The 19,077-nt window shown below is 41.1% G+C and overlaps 1 protein-coding gene across 43 annotated transcripts in view; it reads left to right on the forward strand.

Moving 5' to 3' along the window:
- RIMS1 (regulating synaptic membrane exocytosis 1) overlaps nucleotides 1–19,077 on the forward strand; it is a 507,196-nt gene that overhangs the window by 447,928 nt on the left and 40,191 nt on the right. The window contains exon 1 of one of the 43 annotated variants that reach the window (XM_073336445.1): nucleotides 10,037–10,107. The exons of the other annotated variants lie outside the window; for them this stretch is intronic. The gene's annotated coding sequence lies outside the window, so the exon portion shown is untranslated. Of the gene's footprint in view, nucleotides 1–10,036; nucleotides 10,108–19,077 lie in introns of those variants that run through there. 43 annotated transcript variants of the gene reach the window in all.

Consider the following 19,077-nt stretch of genomic DNA (forward strand, 5'->3'; position numbering starts at 1 on the left):
TTTAGGGGTTCCAATTCTTTATTGCTACTTCAGAAATCTTAAAAGCCTTGTATCTGTGTGGCCCGAAGGGGAAACAGCTCATACAGAAAGAAGCAAAAGGAAGAAATGTTTTAAGGTCGCCAGTCCTGCTCCTGCTCCTGCTGAACTCGCTGAGTTTTGCTATTGACTTCAGTAGGAATAGGATCAAGCCCCTTAATGTCCTTTGTTGCTAACAGAAAGGAAAGCTTCAGAATAGCACAGCACCCAGGCATACTGTAGTGTTTCTATCACACAGTTAGGATAATCCCAAAGTGAAGGTAAGTATCAGTTTTGTTTATTTGTATTATCAAGTCTCTGCTTTTCCTTGTTTTTCTTTTTCTCTTTTGTGAGCAGTAGAAGCAAGTTTGTTTTTATTGAGATTTCAATTAAAAATGTAAATATTCATCTACTTCTAGTCTTATGTTTTGAAACTGAACATGCATGCTAAATTATGCATTTGAGTCAAGTGATAACTTTAATGGGATCATTTGAAGTCCAGAATTAGAAGTTATGTTAATACTATGTTGTGCTGCTCAGAAATGCAAAAGGGTCATTACCACTCAGTCTCATTAATCTAAGTAGCAAACAGATTGTTACTTAAAATAAACCGTATTAGTTCAGATCTACCAAATCAGATACTGTAATTTAAAATTTAAAAGTGGTCTGGCAGTATTCAAAGTGTCTGTGCTGATATATTCCCCCTTTATTAAGAGCTACATATTTTAATTTTATTTATAATTATTTTTTTTATTTAAAGCTTATATAATGTGGTTTGAAACTGCATTCCTTCTGAACTTCAACCCCCAATGAAACAGGAACAGAGGAATTAACATACTGGATTAGACCTGTGATCCACCTAATAGTCTGGTACTCTGTTTTAGACAGTGGCCAGAACAAGCTGCTCCAGAGAAGGGTGCAGGAAACTCCCCAGAAGGCAGAGGTGGAGTAATTTGCCTGCCATGAATGTCTTGCTCTGATTCCTAATACTTATAGAGATTGGCTTGAACTCTGAACTCTGAAGTTTTATATCACTTCCCATAGGGTTTATTTTTGTTTGTTTAGGATTTTTTAATGCATTAATTACTTGTAACTCTGGATATTTTTGTTATCCGTAAAGTATACAATAACTCTTTGAATCTTGTTCAAATCAAGTTCAAATTTCAAATCAATTGGAGTTTTAGGTGTGCCAGGAATATAGCATCAGGCTTTTAATTTGTAAAGTTTTTAAAAGATAATATTAAATTCAGCCTGAGGAGACTCATGTTATACTATAATTCTTTAGAGCACTCAATGTCTTCCACTGCAGTGAAGACGATTGCAGTGACTTTTGCTTGCAAAAATATGATTGTGTGGTACTTTCAGCCCTAAAACAGTGTTTAATGTGATTCTTAGTTTCCCTAATTGTAAACTCAGACAGTTCTACTGCAAGGTAAAATCTAAGAAAATTCTGTTTATTACCTGTGATTCCTCCAAATATTCCCAACACTACAGAAACTCAGTATTAGAATAAAAAGTACCTCATTCCAAAAGGACAGGAATCAAATATTGACCTAGTAGACAGAATTGCTGACATTCCTTTGAAAAAATTCAATAGTGGAGTTCCAGGTTTCCTGAATCTGAAAGGACAATGAAGAATAATGTCTAAATGTATACAGTGCAATAATGTGAAAATCCCAAAGACCCTTGTTTGGACACAATTTTTAGGCCTGTACAGAAATATAACTTTATGTGCTTTCAGTAAAATATATGTCAGAAACCAGTGAGTTGAATTAATTGTATTTTATTGGATTAATTTAGGCACCTAGGTGTAAGGCCTGATGCTCTCTTTCCAAGGAAAACCCATAGTAGGGGACTAAGTATTCAAACTCTGACTCCTAACTCACAGAATTGTTGTCACATTTTCTCTCCAGGAAGAGGGATTTGAGGCCACACACGGAGGATGGGGGAAGCAGGGATTTCAGTAAACAGAGCCTGAGGAGCTTGAGTGAACTGGGTGGCACCACTGCAGATCTCAGTGAATTTGCAAGGAGAGTGAGCCGTTCTGTATTGGTCCCTAAATTATTTCTTACCTGGATAGTCCATCAACCCTAGCTTCAAGTATAAGATACGCTGTTCTAATGCCTAAGTGCATGTATATATTAAAACTATATAGCTCTTTATCGAGCTTATCACTACCTATAGGACTATATACCTATCCTTTACTTATGTATTTTGAGTGACATTGTTTAAATAAAGGTAGGGTCATACAGTATATAAAAAAATTACTATGTGTCTAGAGAAAATAGGGTAATTCAAGCCAAACAAAGAAATCCATGAAGCATCCTTAATTTATTTTTGGACCTGCTACACCAGGGATCAGCAACCTTTGGCACGTGGCGCATCAGGGAAATCTGCTGGCGGGCCGGGACGGTTTGTTTATCTGCAGTGTCCACAGGTTCGGCCAACTGCAGTTCCCACTGGCTGCGGTTCGCTGTCCCCGGCCAATGGGGGCTGCAGGAAGCCGTGCAGGCTGAGGGATGTGCTGGCTGCCACTTCCTGCAGCCCCCATTGGCCTGGAATGGCGAACCGTGGCCAGTGGGGGCTCCAATCGGCCGAACCTGCGGACGCTGCAGGTAAACCATCCCAGCCCGCCAGTGGATTTCCCTGATGGGCCGCAAGCCAAAGGTTACCAATCCCTGTGTTATACTTTTATAACTCATTATTCACTTCTCTATTTAAAATTAAAATGTATAGGTTGCTGATTTAGTAATGTAAACTAGACTCTTTAAAATAAATATATAAATATTTATCTGTTACTAATATTTGAAAATCAGCTTCAATAGATAGACTTTTTCACAAAACGTTCTAAATTTATATCACCATTAATATTGTGCAGCCTTCTAAAAAAAAGTCAGAAATTCATTTATGCTGTAGATCTGTAATCACCCAATTGAAAAATGCACATTTATTAAAAATAATTATAAATATATGTAAAGATTTATCAGTAGATTTGAATAGCTTCTCCTGTGCCACTCAGGTCAGTTTAATAGAATGGTTATGCTATTTACCAGAGAATATGCAATCTTAAGAAACTACTCATGACTTGCATATAAATTTGTTTCTAATCCCACGCCTTCAGGCACCACTCCTGCAGCTCCCAGTGACCACAGTTCCCAGCCAATGGGAGCTGCGGAGCTGGCGCTTAGGGCGGGGGCAGCCAGCGGAGACCCCTGGCTGCCCCTGTTCCTAGGAGCTGGACATGTCAGAGGCTTCCGGGAGCTGCACGGAGCCAGGGCAGGTAGGGAGCTTGCCTTAGCCCCTCTGCACCACCGACCAGACTTTTAGCAGCCTATTGAAATCTCCAGAATTGCTTACAATAGTCCCTGGGAGATTGATGCCGATTCCGGTAGACTCCCAGCCAATCTGGGAGGGTTGCCAACCCTAGCTCTACCTTTTAAAGCCCTCACGATCATTACACAGCCATGTTGCCACTATCTCTGCCCCAGTCTCCCTAAACTTGAGGTATTGTCAAGCTGTGTTTCCATGGTGCTGTGCATCTGTCGGACTAGATCACCTGTGTTTGGTATCAAAGAAGAGTTATTCTGTGCTAAAATGGCAGGGTGTTTGCCTTCCTCACAGCATCATGGAGGCCCAATTTTAGGTTAAAAGGAGTGTGAATAGGAATTTTTAATGTTAAGAAATAATGTTGAAGGGGTTGGTTCATCATTACTTGTATACAGTGTCCCCTGAGGACAATGGCTGAAAGGGCTGTTGCCCAGAGAGAAATATAACTGAAAGACATTGGATATAGCTGGTGGACCTTTTAGTAGGGAGAAGGGGAGGCCTTAAGTCTTTGCAGACTGAGATACCCTCATTCCCCATCACAGAGGGAGGGAAGAAAGGATCTTGAGTTAGGCTAAATACTAGGAGTTAGGCTGAAGAGGACCAACCCTCAGGTACTGTTTATATAGTGTGAGATAATTTACCCTGGACTAGACTTAATAAAACCCATGAATGCATGGGTTGGGGGAGAGCCAATAGCACTTCCCAGCTATAGTTAAAGTTGTATCCTGCTCTTTAAAATCAGTCCCTTTATCTATATTTCATTAGCCTCATTTTCAATATTTGAAATGTGTCAAAGTGATGATCTTGATGCAAACACTTTATACTGCAGTAATTTCTAGCATCCTGTTTAAAATTTATAGATTATATGGACATGTGTGTGCCTAATACCTAATCCAACCCCCTTTAAGGTAAGTATAACTCCTATTGACTTCATTGAGAGTTGGAGCAGGCCTATAAAGAATACACCATGATGTCATGGTGATGGAATAAAGATTCTACTGGTTTGAACTGGCAATGGCTATGTTACTCATAAGTGCCAAATCCAATAAAACCTTTTAATGAGTCCAACCATGGCACTTATTTCACCAAAAGAACTATTTCAGAAATCTTTTAGAGGTTTATTTAAACATATAGAGTGATCTTCACCCCCTGTAAAGGGCCAATATTAGGCCTATACGCTCTTTGTTCCTATTTTCGCCCATGAATATGTCGTGAAAATTGTGTAATGCAGAAAATGCCATTCTTTGTGCTACTCCATAATCCATGAGAGGCAAAGCAATGTTTATTGTGGAAGAATTTAAAGAATCGGGACGATGTGTTACAGCTGCATGCTTGCTGGTCAAGAACAAGAAATGGAAGAAACTAAATTGAATGGTTTATATAACGTAGCACATATTCTCCTCCACTCCTGCCAAACAGGTTCATGAGGAGAACAATGAGATTCAATTTTTATTTTAAAAAGACCAGTTTCTGGATTCCTCTATATTAGAATGCCTAAGTGGAGACACCTAGGAGTCTGATTTGTCTGAGGTACTGAGCAGCTGCACCTCCAAATATAAGAATCATGGCAGTACATCGCAGGGAATCATGATGAGTTATTTTGTCATAAAAACCAAAGTTATCCATTGTCCTTATTCCTGCTTGCAAAGTTGCACTCTAGAAATAAATCAGATCTTATTTAAAAAGGAATCTTCTGTCCTCCTGATGTGGAGGATGTACTGCGGGTTGGAGCTGTAATCCTGAATTTTCTGAAGACCAAAAGCTGTGAAAATCTTTGTATACATGTTTTCTGGACAAAAATGAAGACACTGCTACAGAAAGACTCTGTAGACCTGAATATATACAGGATAGCCTTAAGATACTGGCATGAAACAGACATAGGTGAGGCATACATGTGTGCTCAGTCAAACCTAAGACTGTTCTGCAATTGAGAATAATTTTCCTCAAAAGTCACTATCAGATGTGAGCAAAAAGACTTGAGTAAACTTGAGGGAATGTCTACATTAGAGCTGCAGGTTTGCAGCTTGTGTAGGTGTATTATAGCTGTACTCTAGCTAGCTAAAAATGGCAGTGTGCATGTCACAGCACGGGCTTCAGCACTGGTTACACAAGCTAGTACATACTCAATGAGGAGTCAGGCAGTCTTACCCTTGCTGCTGTTTTTAGCAAGCTATATAGGGTACAACTAGCATGGGTATGTCTACACAAGCTGCAAATCACACTCGCAGTTGCAGTGTAGATGTACCCTTAGAGTACATCTACAGTACTGTTAGACATAAGGGGCTGTTTAATTGTGTAGACATTCGGGTTCAGGTGGAGCCTGGGCTCTAGGACTCTGCAACATGTGAGGGTCCCAGAGCTCGGGCTGCAGCCTGAGTCCAATTATGTACACTGCAATTAAACAGCCCCGCAAGCCTAAGCCCTGCAACCGCAAGCTAGCTGGCACCAGCCAGCCGTGGGTGTCTAATTACATTGTGAACATATCATTAGAGCATCATATGATCTAGTTCTACCCCATAAGCTTTTAGTCTTCCCCAACACACAGCATGAGTAGAACCTTCCGCACCACATAGCATGAGTAGTCACCTGAAGTGTTTCCCTTAATTAAGGGATAAAGAGAATTCCCATACATACTCTGGAATTCAACTTTGTTTTCCAACATGTCAATTTCAGAGGCCAATCCAACAGTCCACCCCTAATAATATTGCACTATCCAGTTCAGCAAGCTACGTCAGTGGTTGTTTTCTATATATGGTCACAGAAGCTGATGTGAAATTCCTGCTTATCTGGCTGATCGGCAAGCAAGACTGCTTTCTGAAAATAATGCTGAGACCCATGGATACAGATGTCATTCTCTGGTTACTTTGTTGAATGACTGAAGTTGGGTAAAATTTAGAAAAGGCAAACCTATTCAGTAAATACGTGTGCATGGTCTATAATCATCCATTGGTGCACAAGACAATAGCATACCCAGTCACTCACTGACTGCAAGCGGGCATTAATCTTCAATGGTAAAAATAAGAGTGGTTGGAACACTTGAAAGGTAAATAAGCAGAGGACAGCAGTCCTCCAAACCTAGAGCCACATACTTTCACAACAGACACTGAAAAATATGATGCCAGTACTTCATTTTCACAGTCCTTATGTGTGACCATGCCAGCCTGAGTGTAAATTACACCTACAAAGAACATTCCAGGCAGAAAAGAAGGTCTATGGATAATGTTTCACCTATCTTGGCAGCTGTGTTGTGGCATACCAAGAGACTGCCGGATAGGATATTACTATGGACAAATTTTAGGCATTTAATATTTTGGAAATAATTAAATATTATTTAATTAAGAATTTTATCTAATAAAGCTCTAAAATTCTTCGGACGTTCCATCAGTGCCAGAGTTCCATTCAACTGTCAGACACACAAATAGCCTTGTGCCAATACCACTGTCTATCACACCAACAAATATTGTCCCACTGTTGCTTTGTACTCCCTTGTCAGTCTGTCTGTATCCATGTGTTCTCTCATCTTGTAATTAGGTTGTAAGCTCTTTGTGGCAGGGAATGTCTTTTGTTCTGTGATTGTACAGTGCCTAGCACAATAGGGTCCTGGTCCATAAATAAGAGTTTAAAACTGAAAGTGAAAAAGATTTCCCTAACCAATTTAAATTACAGAAGAGATCTAGGCAGGCCGATGTAATTATCCAAACTGGAATTTTGCAAGAAAAAATGGACTAATATCCCGTCCTTTGCTAAGAGTGCTGTTGCATCTTCAGTGATCACAAGTGACTCGAGAAACTCTGACAGCAAAGTGACCCCATAACCTTTCCACTACTCCACCCACACCAAACTCCCTACCTCTCTACTAGGATGTCAATTCAGTAATGACTCAAAAGGAAGAGTGCTACCTCCTTAATCAGAAACACCGATTACCACAGCATCATGGCTTTTCCTTGACCAATTCCCAACCAAGTACTGAACAAGCTCACCCTGCTTAGCAGAGGAACACATAAAACCCACAACTTTCCTCTATTTTAGGGTCCATTAGTTATTTTGTTATTTTGTTATCATTAGGGTTTTTTTAAATTGTTTTCTTTTAATTAAAAATGTCAAATTGTCAAGCAGTATCAGAAATATTTGGTGGCCCAGGCAGTGAGATAGTTAATTTTCTTTTGTTCTACTGTTTGACAAGATACGGCATCAAGTCTGTGTTTTTATGAGATTTCTAATATTTTTGTTCTCTTTCACTGTCATCTTTTATTTGGCCAGATTTGTTATTGTTAGATCTTGACTGTTTTGATAGTAAAGTAGATTTGGGAAGGCTTCCAAGAAACAAAGTTACTTGGAAGTTGCAAACTATAAAACAACCCTCCTGGACCAGCATGTCTATAAAGTTCATTTGTGGTTAATTTTCCCGTATGGCACAGAAGAGCAATTCCAAAGTACTTGTTTGCGTTGTCTGCTCATCACTGCAGGAAAGCCTGTTTAATACTAGCGTATATACTCCTCTACCCTAGTGTAACTCCATTTTGTTAGTCTGAGGATGCAAATTTCTGCCATAAAACGTCCCTATATACCTTTATTATCCTGTGTACTTGTAGAATAATTCATGGTAACCTGAGGAGTAGTATCTCTTTCTTCAACATTTCCGCTCTCAGCCAGCATTTAGCTCACTTTAATATATCAGGAGCCTGCTTCCTCTAGTTATTGTTAATTTTCACAGACTTAGCCCTTTCAGTCTATTTCAGATAACTGAAGCAAATCTCTGAAGATGTTTACACTATTCCGCAAAAGAAAGTATAGAGAATGCGGAAAGGACATGACATCAGTGTGGGTTTTCCTTTTCAACTAAACTGAAAAAAAAAATGTTTCTAGAATACCAGCAGTGGATGCTGATGATGCCTTTGGAGAGCTGTCCATAATGGGTCTCTAAACCTGACGACTAAATAGTAAAGAATATTTTGTTGAGAGGAACAAAACCTTCGTTCAGATGTTGCTTTAACTCACATAAATGCATCTGCAGGAGGAAAAAAAACCCACCACCATCAGATGAAGAACGATATTGAAAGAAAAAGAAAAGAAGGGAAGGTAACACAAATTCAACACAACACCAGCTTATTTCTGTGAGATGAACACTTTGTTCTAGTGATGATTCTTAATTCTTTGAAACGAGTGAGTGAATGTAAGCATGTTCTTTTTTATTTGCTGTTGCCATCTAGCTGAGGAATTCACTACCCTTAATAGAAACATAATTCAGTCTGAGTTACTCATCTTCCAAAAGATTTCCTAATAAGGGTTAGTATTTTCAAACAAAGTCCAGCCTGCTCTGTTGAATTAGTGTTACATATGATTCTTTTCCTTTTTCCTGAACTATAAATTTTGAGTTTGATGTTGCTTTGCACTTGGTTGAATCACAGTAAAGTACTGATTTGCTGTGGTATTTATTAACACTTTTTCCCCCCTGCAGTTTTTTTTACACAGATTCCTGTAGAAAGTGAATCCCAGTCATTGTATTTTTCGTTATTACCAAATTATAATTGATTTATGTTTTAAAATTCATGCAAGTTTAATGTCAGGAAAATTAAACTACTGTGAAACAGTATAGTCATCATTTTGTCTGTGAGTTTGAGTGCATGTAAAACAGCACTATAATTAAAAATATTTCAAATGTATTTGTTTAAGGAAGGAAGGACTTTGTTCCTGTTCTGTTTCTATTTTGTTATCAAACAGTCAAAATTAAATCACTGGAAAATAGTTCTCATTCATTTATGAAATATAGTAAAAAGTGATCTTATTAGTAATGTTTGCTGTATTTTCATTCAGTTTTATTTAACCAGGACTATAATTTGCTTTATCATCTGACCAGTGAGCTCCTTTCATACTTTGGTCCCATATTCTACACCATGTAAATATAAAAAGATGTATTGAGATAATATCAAAGTTATTTATTTGAGCATAAGCTTTCGTGAGCTACAGCTCACTTCATCGGCTCAAATAAATTGATTAGTCTCTAAGGCGCCACAAGTCCTCCTTTTCTTTTTGCGAAGACAGACTAACACGGCTGCTACTCTTACTCCAGTAAGTTACCAATATAAGTTGCACCTGCATAAGACCCATTCTGTGCCAGTGCAGTGTTTGTTTTGCATTTAAACCCAGGGCCGGATTTAAACCTTACGCACTCCTAGGCACAGCCTCCTCTCTTGTTATAATTTTAAAAGATATATATTTGTTGTGTTCTGCTGCCTGGTTATCTTGTTTGATGGATGTTTTGATACTATCTAATTCTCATCGATAGATACTTTTCCCCTTTCTATGAGTTTATAAAATATGCAGTTTATTTTATTCATAGAAAAATTACCAGATCATACTGTTTAATATATGTGTAAGTATTGATATGTCAGAAACCAAACTTCAGGAATGAAGATTTTTCTGAGGCACAGAGACAATAGAAGCTGTGAATGTGACAATGGTACATGAGAAATCCACATATACCAGAAATCCAAGAATTTAGGACTCTCCTGCTAATTTTGCTGGATTCAAATTTTTGGTTTTCCCCAAAAAAGAAGGAAAAAGACAGGTCAGTCACTGGCAGAAGGCATTGTGATACACAGCTTCAGGTTGTCAGTACGGATGAGGTAAAACCTGCTTCTCTAGCCTCCAGCCTGGTGTGCAGTGCTGTGCTGCTGTCTCCTCTACGGTTCCCTTCTTGGTGGCTCACAGCCTCAGAACATGGTCTGACAAGGAGCACCGAGAGGAAGCAAGGGCTAGAGCTCGGTGAGGCAACTGTCACTATGGCTTAGTTTGCTTGTTTTTGTGAATTGTGCAGGATAAGGGGGAAATGGCTAAGGATATGAGATGAGCACAGCTGTTTACAGAGATGAGGATAGACTGTTTTGGTTTTAAGTAGTGTCTTAACATTAATATGTTGAATGGTTTTGAACATTTTTATATGGGTTTTTTGTCTTTGGAGAATATTAAATGCATTTGGGGCCCTGTGGTTTTGGTGTGTGTATACTAGTATTAGAATAGGACATAATTTGCCACAAGTTGGCACAAAATTCCAGATAAATGCAAAATAGACTATCATTTTTACTGACCTGTTTATAATATCTGAAAATCTTTTTCATTGTACCTGTTCAGTTTTTCCAGGGGAGGACCCCTGGTGCCACTGTTTTGATTTGTTTTGCTTTCACCTCCCCACTGACTGACCAGAGGTCTCTTTATAGCTCTTTAGCTGAATGTAGATTTGATGCCACAAACTGTTCTCTCTCTCTCTCTCTCTCTGAGTCTGCAGGCAAACTGAAACAATGAGTTATATTAAGATGTGATCTAGGATTTGTATATGAAAGTAGATAAACTTCAATCATTACTCTTCCTAAGAATGCTCCTCAGATGTCTTATCTCCTCCCTGCCAGCCCTGTCTCTCTCTTGGGGCCAGGGTTGTGGGGAGAGATTTCATTGGCAACCCATTCATCTCTCGTTAGTCTACCTGAAAAGTCACTGTGACATTAACAATGATGTTGAAGCCCTAGTACTGAAAATAAACGGACAAGGTAAATATGCAATAGGATTGACCTATTCTGGTTACATACTAATACCACTTTTTTACAAGATCTGTTTTTATAGATAAAAGAAGGAATACATTAGAGAAACCATCCTGAGGGGCTTATCTTTTTTATAAATAAATCCCAGTCGCCATCTGCCTCTGACAGACCTCCCCAACAGTTCCAGGTTTCAAGGGACTGTTCCACTTTGACCCACAAAACTCACTGTCCCAGTTGAAGTAGTGCTTGTCCCATGAGGCTGGCTGGGCTTGGCTCCTTGCTTAGGGTGTTGCAACAGCCCTGGTGCCAGGGGGTCACAACTCTGCTCAGGTTTGGCTCAGCCTCCCTGACAGCCTGATGGCTGGACCAAACTTGAGTGAGTGGCATTGCAACTCTGTGTGCCAGGTTGCAACACTCAAATTTGGCCCAGCTGCCCCCATAACCTGTTGTGGGGGCTGAGCCAAACGTGAGCAGAGCTGCAACCCTGTGTGCTGGGGCCAGGTTTCATTAGCTGGAATGAAGAGCCAAGCCCAGCCTGCCCTGCAGTACAGGAGCCACAGAAGCCACTGCTGTGCAGTGAGCTTGCTGTGCAATGCCCTCGCCCGTGGACCTCCCCCCTGGGGGCAGGACCAGTCCCACTTAGCCACTTTACATGTTGGGAGGTATGCTATAAGCATATGTTAGAACCAGATTCTTCTAACCTCACTAGATATAGCTACTTATGTATCCCTCATCACCGTAGTGTTTGAATGCCTCACAATCATTTAATGGATTTTCTCTTCACAATGCCCCTGTGAGGAAGGAAAGTATTATCCCCATTTTACAGCTAGTAACTCAGGCTAGATTAAGTGACTCAGTTGAAACAACTAAGAGAACAATCCTTGCTTTTTCTCCCTCCCTCAAATTGGTGCCCAGGCGACAGGCACAGCCTGGTTGTATTTTAGATATGTTTCTGGTGTTCACTGTACTAAGTGCTTTTTACTGTGTGAACTTTCACAATGCTGGGCTAAGCAAAATTGATGCTTCCTTGAAACTGCAGCTTGTCACATAATAAACAAGCTGTGAAGCTGCAGCAGGGTTTGTTTCCCTTTTTCCTGAACAGTAGCAGAGTTCAGATTACACATTTGAGCCTTAGAGTGTTTCTGGCGGGTAGTGACCAGACTCTCAGCACGTCTTCATTACTCCTTTTCATTGTAGTGGAGCTGCCTCTATTTAAACAGGTACTTTTTTGTTTGTTGTGACCTTTCTAAATTTCTGATAATACTTTTAGAAGTAAAGTATTATGTCATATTATTAAATTAATTGGTGATTTAATTTCATTTCACTCTCTAATGAACAGATATCCACATCACAACTGACACTACTTGCTTGGTAGAAATCTTACCAGTCAGGCTAAGGATTGAATGAGCATGCAAATTGAACTAATATTTAGCCTTATTAATCCTGGTGAAATTTTAACCCATCTTTAAAGAGCTTTGTATATATTGTTTCATTAATCAAGCTTGGATCATTATAATAAGATGTTCCTATGGTTTTTGGTTTCTGATGCTAATTTTAGGCAATTTAAGAATACCTTATTTACTGACAGCTTCCTTTGTCGGATCATTAGAGACACAAGGTGGGTGAGGTAATGTCTTTTATTGGACCAACATCTGTTGGTGAGAGAGACTAGCTTACCTAGAGCTCTTCTTCAGATCATGTTAACCAGAATAATGGACTATTCTCTACAGAGCAAAATTAGCCAACAGTGTTGTCACATTCTAGAAGATGGAAATGTCTCAATCTCAGTCTAATTTTCTAGTGATTATCTGAGAGAGTTAGAAAACATATGGTGGTATTATCCATTTAATGCTGGCAACGTGCTTGGTGTTGTATGCTATACAAAATAAAGATGGCCTGCTTAGTGGCACTGTAGGAACCTTAACCTTAACTTCCTTGACTTTTTTTATTTGAAACAGTGCATCCATGATATTACATTAACGTCCATTTTGGTGTGTAATTTGCAATATTCTTTTTTTTAAAAAGAGAGGAAAAACCACTCAGACAAAATGCACTTCAGTTGGCCCAAGGGGTGAAGAAGGAAAACTGGTCACAACAAGACTGGTCACAACAAGAAGTGGAAATAATGCCATTTTAGAGTAACAATTTGAAACCTGCTGATCTTCCTTATGGCTCACCTCACTTGTCTCTTTCTTTCAGCATGTCTACACTGCAAACTTTTGCAGACGCAAGTTATATTGGCATAAACCCGCCGCAGTTAGTATATTGCTTGCAGGCCTGCTTACTTGACTCCTTGCATCAGTTCTATGCTTACTCACCAGGAGTTCTTGTTTTGATGCGCAGTGTGGTGCACCATTGGTAGGTATCCTGGTGTGCAACTTGCCCATGTCCAGCACACTGGCATTTGGGAAGTTTTGGCAATGCATGGTGGGGCAGAAACAAGTCATGCAAGGGTGACTGGGACTGCAGGGTCAGGTTTGCATCATGCAACATTCTCTACCCATAATGCAATGTTTATCCCATACTTTTTGCTGCTATTTTGAAAATTCCACAAATCTGTGCAGGACTTGTCAATGTCTTCCATTTCTGACAGAAACGTGGAGCCTGCATAGCTCTGCACTATTGTCATGAGCATTGCAAGCACAGAACACATGATCCTCCAGTATTTGCAGAGCCACAGAAATGGACACGGGGAACGTGGTAGTTTCCTAGAGGTCAGATTGATGTGGACACAGCGAGAACCAATTCAAGAATGCTGCTGGCATTCACAGAGCAGATGCAAATAGTGGAGTGCTGCTTTTGGGCCCAAGAAATTAACACTGACTGGTGGAATCACATCATAATGCAGGGTTGGGATGACACGCAGCAGCCGCTGAACTTTCAGATGTGCAAGGCCACATTCCTGTTTGCCAAGGTCACCCCCACCTTCCAGTGCAGGGGAGTCAGAATGAGAGCTTCTCTGACAGTGGAAAAGTGAAAAGAAAAGGAGTACTTGTGGCACCTTAGAGACTAACCAATTTATTTGAGCATGAGCTTTTGTGAGCTACAGCTCACTTCATCGGATGCATGCCGTGGAAACTGAAAAGTGAGTAGCAATCGCGCTGTGGAACTTGCAGTGCTAGATTGCTGCAGTGGGAAATAATTTTGGAACTGGGGGCCATTGTCATGCAAGTCTGCAGGGACATTAATTGTCTCCTGCTACGCAGCACTGTGACTCTCAGCAGTGTGCAGGACATAATGGATGGATTTGTAGCAGTGGAGTTCCTGAACTGTGGTGGAGCAATAGACAACACACATCCCTATTTTAGTACCATGCCACCTTGCCACAGAGTACATCAACACATTTTTCTATGGTTATGCAAATGTTGGTGGATCACCAGGGACGCTTCACCAACATCTGTGTTGGCTGGTTAGGGAAAATAAGAACATAGGAACGGCCATACTGGGTCAGACCAAAGGTCCATCTAGCCCAGTATCCTGTCTTCCAACAGTGGCCAATGCCAGGTGCATGACTCTCACATCTTTAAGAACACAGGTCTGTTCAGAAAGCTACAATCAGGGACTTTCTATCCTGACCAGCAGATTACCATTGGGAATGTTGAAATGCCAATAGTGATCCTGGGGGGCCCAGCCTACTCCTTGCTGCCCTGGCTCATGGAGGCAGACACTTGCCACCACAACAGCACCAAGGAACTTCCAGCTTGGCAGGTGCAGAATGCCAGCTGAATGTGCTTTTGGTAGATTGTAGGAGTGCTCGTGCTGTTTACTCAGAAGATTGAAGCTCAGTGAGAAACAATATCCCACTGGTTATAGCTGCCTGTTGTGTCCTGAATAATATCTGAGAAGCAAAGGGGGAAAACTTGCCGCTGGAGTGGAGGGCAGAGGTGGAGTGGCTGTCTGCTGACTTTGAGCAAGAGCTATCCAAAGAGCTCAACAAGAGCTATATGGCTCAGGGAGGCTTTGAAAACACACTTTAACTGCGAGCCACAGTAATGCATTGTGGTATACTGTGCTTTACCTGGCCCTACAGTGTGGATACTGGTTAGGAATTGTATGGTATGTGGTGGACATCTATAAATATATACAGTGTAGTTGTCTCTGATCCTGTGGGTTGTGTCACAGTGTACAAAAAAAGAATGCCTCACTACCACCAGGCATTCTGTATCATAAATGATTAGGGGACTGTAACATGTGACTTATGAGGAGAGGTTGAGGGAACTGGGATTGTTTAGTCTGAAGAAGAGAAGAATGAGGGGGGATTTGATAGCTGCTTTCAACTACTGAAAGGGGGTTCCAAAGAGGATAGATCTAGACTGTTCTCAGTGGTAGCAGATGACAGAACAAGGAGTAATGGTCTCAAGTTGCAGTGGGGGAGGTTTAGGTTGGATTTTAAAAAAACTTTTTCACTAGGAGGGTGGTGAAGCACTGGAATGCGTTACCTAGGGAGATGGTGGAATCTCCTTCCTTTGTGGTTTTTAAAGTCAGGCTTGACAAAGCCCTGGCTGGGATGATTTAGTTGGGGATTGGTCCTGCTTTAAGCAGGGGGTTGGACTAGATGACATCCTGAGGTCTCTTCCAACCCTGATATTCTATGATTGATTCTATGATATGCTGGAAACTAATAAATATTAATTGTTTTCCAAACAGAAGAATTTTATTGAGTAACTAAAACACTTTTTAAAAAATTCTATGCAAATTAAAAGCAAATACATTAAAATCTCAAAAAATTTATGGAACAAAGCTTAAAGAAGGGGAAAGAACATTCCTGTCCATTTTAGCGACACATACATCAACTGTGGTTCTCACAGGTCAGTGATCATGAAGCTGTGGATGGCATTAAATTGTGAAATGGTAGGGGTAAGGATGTGGCTTCTGGTGCCACATGGCATGTTGAGAGAGGGTGTCGGAAGGGGTTGCACTGGAGTTCTCCATGGACATCAAAGGAAGGTGGGCCCAGAATTGTTAAACTTGCAGGTCCACAAGAGCCTGCAGCATCTGTGTTTGCTGCCAGAGAAGCACCATTATATCCTGGTGCATCTCCCTCTCTGATTCCTGGGCCTTTCTCCTGTCTGTTCTTTCCTTCTCCAGACACTTGCTGCATTCCTGCAGCATTGGTTTGCAGGATCTCTCTGAACATGTCATTCCTAGGCCCCTTCTTTCTTCTCCTTATCTAGCTCAAGTGTTCTGCAGATGCAGAGAGGCAACCCCTCAAGGCTGTAAGGCATCTGCAGATAAAATACTCAGGGATACCATTGTCGTTATGGTCACAACAGAAGGTGAAAGTTAAGATTCAGAGCTCCCTTCACTTGCTCCCCTAAAGTTTTAAACAAGACATGCTTATTGGCACTTCTGCTTCAGGGTGTTTGTGCACGGCACCACTCACAGTTCCAGCTTTGGTGAGTATGGTCCACCAGTGGTGAGGAAAATGAGGAGGGACTTGCTTGGTTGCATGAAACTGAGCATAGGGCAATGGCACTGAATTACTGGCACCATTTTCCACCAGCAGTGGTGATTTTAGCTGATATCTCACACCTGGGGGTAACAAAGGCACAGAGCACACAGCTGCTGCTGGCATCCTGAAGCCACCTGGGGCTGTATGCTGCTAGCCTGTTTACTGCAATGGTGCCTGCAGAAGTTATCACTGACCGGCATGGGAGAGTGTCCTGCGGGGGAGGAAGAAATAGGGCTGCCATCCCTAGAAACTTTTGGGAGGGGAGTGCAGAGAACCTCCATGAAAGTGTCATCAAGATCTCTCAGGAAGATTTAAGGGACATCTTTGAGTACATAAACAAATAGCTCTGCATGGCCCCGTGCCTGCCTAACTCTACAGGGTAACGAAAAGCATGTAACTCTACCTTTATTTGCTGTACCACTACTTCTACAAGTGTGAGTAAATTGATGAAAACTCAATAACTGTGTCCTGCTGGGAGGGCAGGGGGCATTACTGTAATGGGAAATAAATGTACCCACCTGAGATTCCTTTCCCTGAATCTGGCTCACCTGTGCTCGACTGCTGGGACTGACTGGACTGCAGTAGACTCTCAAACAGGTCCTAGCGTGTGGCATAGCTGGAGCCCCTAGTTGCATGTCCCCCATCCTCTGCCTCTTCCTCCTCCTTCTCCATTTCCTCCTCAGACTTCCTGTTCATGCCATGGGCCTGTGACTTGGATTCCTTGGAGGTACCAATGGAGGTGTGGACTTCACCAAGTATGACATGTAGCTCTTTGTAAAATCTGCAGGTCTGCAGCTCAGCACCGGATTGATATTTGATATGCCTGCAGCAGTTTCTTTGCTTTCATGCACCACTGCTGCTGATCCCTTCTCCTGCATTCCCCATAGCTGTGTTTGCATAGCCTCTTCTTCTTACAGGTCCAGGAAATCCAGTATCTCCTGTCTAACCCAGGCCAGAGCATGGCTGGAATGTGTAGCTGGCATGGTCAGCTGGGCAGTTGCACACAACAAGAGAGAGCTGCTAGGTAGGCGGAGATCTGCTAGGTGTGCTCGCCAAGCTGGACAATCAGGATAAGGCATTTCAAAAATTTGCGGGGCTTTAAAGGGCGGGGGAGGCCCTCCAATCTCCTGGGCAGTGGAGTTCACAGTTGTGGCCAGAGCGGCAGTGTCAGGCATTGTGGGACAGCTGCTGCAGGACTGTTAGTGTTGACATAAGTAACACTGTGTCTACATTTACCCTACATCAACCTCAATACACTGACCGTAGCTCAGTGCCGTTCAGGGAGGTGGTGTTACTATGTTGGCATAAAGGAGACCTTGCATCAGTGGGAGACAAACTTTAAGTGTGGACACATGCAAAACTAAGTCTATGCAAGGCAGCTATGTAAACCTAACTTTGTAGGATAGTCCAGGCCTTTGTATCTGTACTTGTGTGGCACCCATCACCATAGTTTCTGTCCTCACAACACCCTAGTGGGGTGAGGAAATAATATGATTAGGTTTCACAAGTGTAGAGGTGAGACACAGATTTACGAGAATGGCTTTGAAGTCCATGACAGAGCAGGGATTTAAACACTGATCTCCTGAGTCCTAGTCTGTTGCCTTAATCACAGGACCATCTTTCCTTTCTGCTTGTTTTCATCCAGTTTTATCATGGCCAGACAACAGACTTCTTATCATCCTGTTATTACACAGAATAATTATATGCAGAGTAAGAGAGCTTCTGGTTGTCAAAGAATGTTTAGTTTTTGATTGGTTGGTGTCTGTAATTATAAAATATAAAGATATAAAAATAGATGTCAAGAAAGGGGTAGCTTGAAGATTTTGTCTTGAAGGTTTGGGGGCTGAATGCCATTGATTTAAGTGTCTTCAAGGTTTTGGCACTTGATATTGCTGTTAGATTGAAGAAATGGGTGATCTCATTAGACTGTTTTTGTGCTAGCCATTATTTTCCTTCTTGACCTCACACTCACAGCAATTTGGATAACCATTTTGCATCCTTAACTGCCAGCAACTATGTACAGTATATACAAATAGGTACTTTTGAATTTTGCTTGGTAGTTAAATTTATTTGATATTTTCTAAAATAACATTTTTACTTCTGTAATACCTGCCATTTGAGGCTCTCATAGCTCTTTTATAATAATAATAATAATAATAATATAATAAATAATTGTACTTTGTTTTTATATAAGATTTTTTATCCATAGGTCTCAAAGCACTTTACAAAGGAAGGGTAAGTATTATTATCCACATTTTACTGATGGAGAAATTGAAGTGCATAAAATGACTTGCAAAGGTCACACAGTCTACAACAGAGTCAAGAATAGACACCAGACCTCCTGACTCCCAATGCCATGTATTAACCATCGGAACATCCTTCCTCTTGTAATGTAATTGCCTCATGAAAGTGCTTTGGGATTAATTTATTTTAAAGGACCCCAAAGCATGTCATAAATAATATATGCAGAACCACTGAAATGCTGCCAGCTCTGAAAGGGATGGCAACCACCAGCTGGTGCCCGACATATTGTTCATCAATGCAGGAGAGAGTATCCTTAGCTAAGGAGAGCACTCTCTAAGCAAAAAGTGCCATGGGTTCTCAAATGTCCATCCAGTAGAACTGTGATTTGTATGTTCTCACGTGAAATATCCACATAATAAACCTGCACAGAACTCAAGTTGAGTTCAAGGACAGAGTCAACCCCTACTGGAATTTGGACTTGTGGCCAAAGGGAATGTAGGTGTT

Source organism: Lepidochelys kempii, chromosome 3 (assembly GCF_965140285.1).
Source record: "Lepidochelys kempii isolate rLepKem1 chromosome 3, rLepKem1.hap1, whole genome shotgun sequence".
NCBI lineage: Eukaryota > Metazoa > Chordata > Testudines > Cheloniidae > Lepidochelys > Lepidochelys kempii.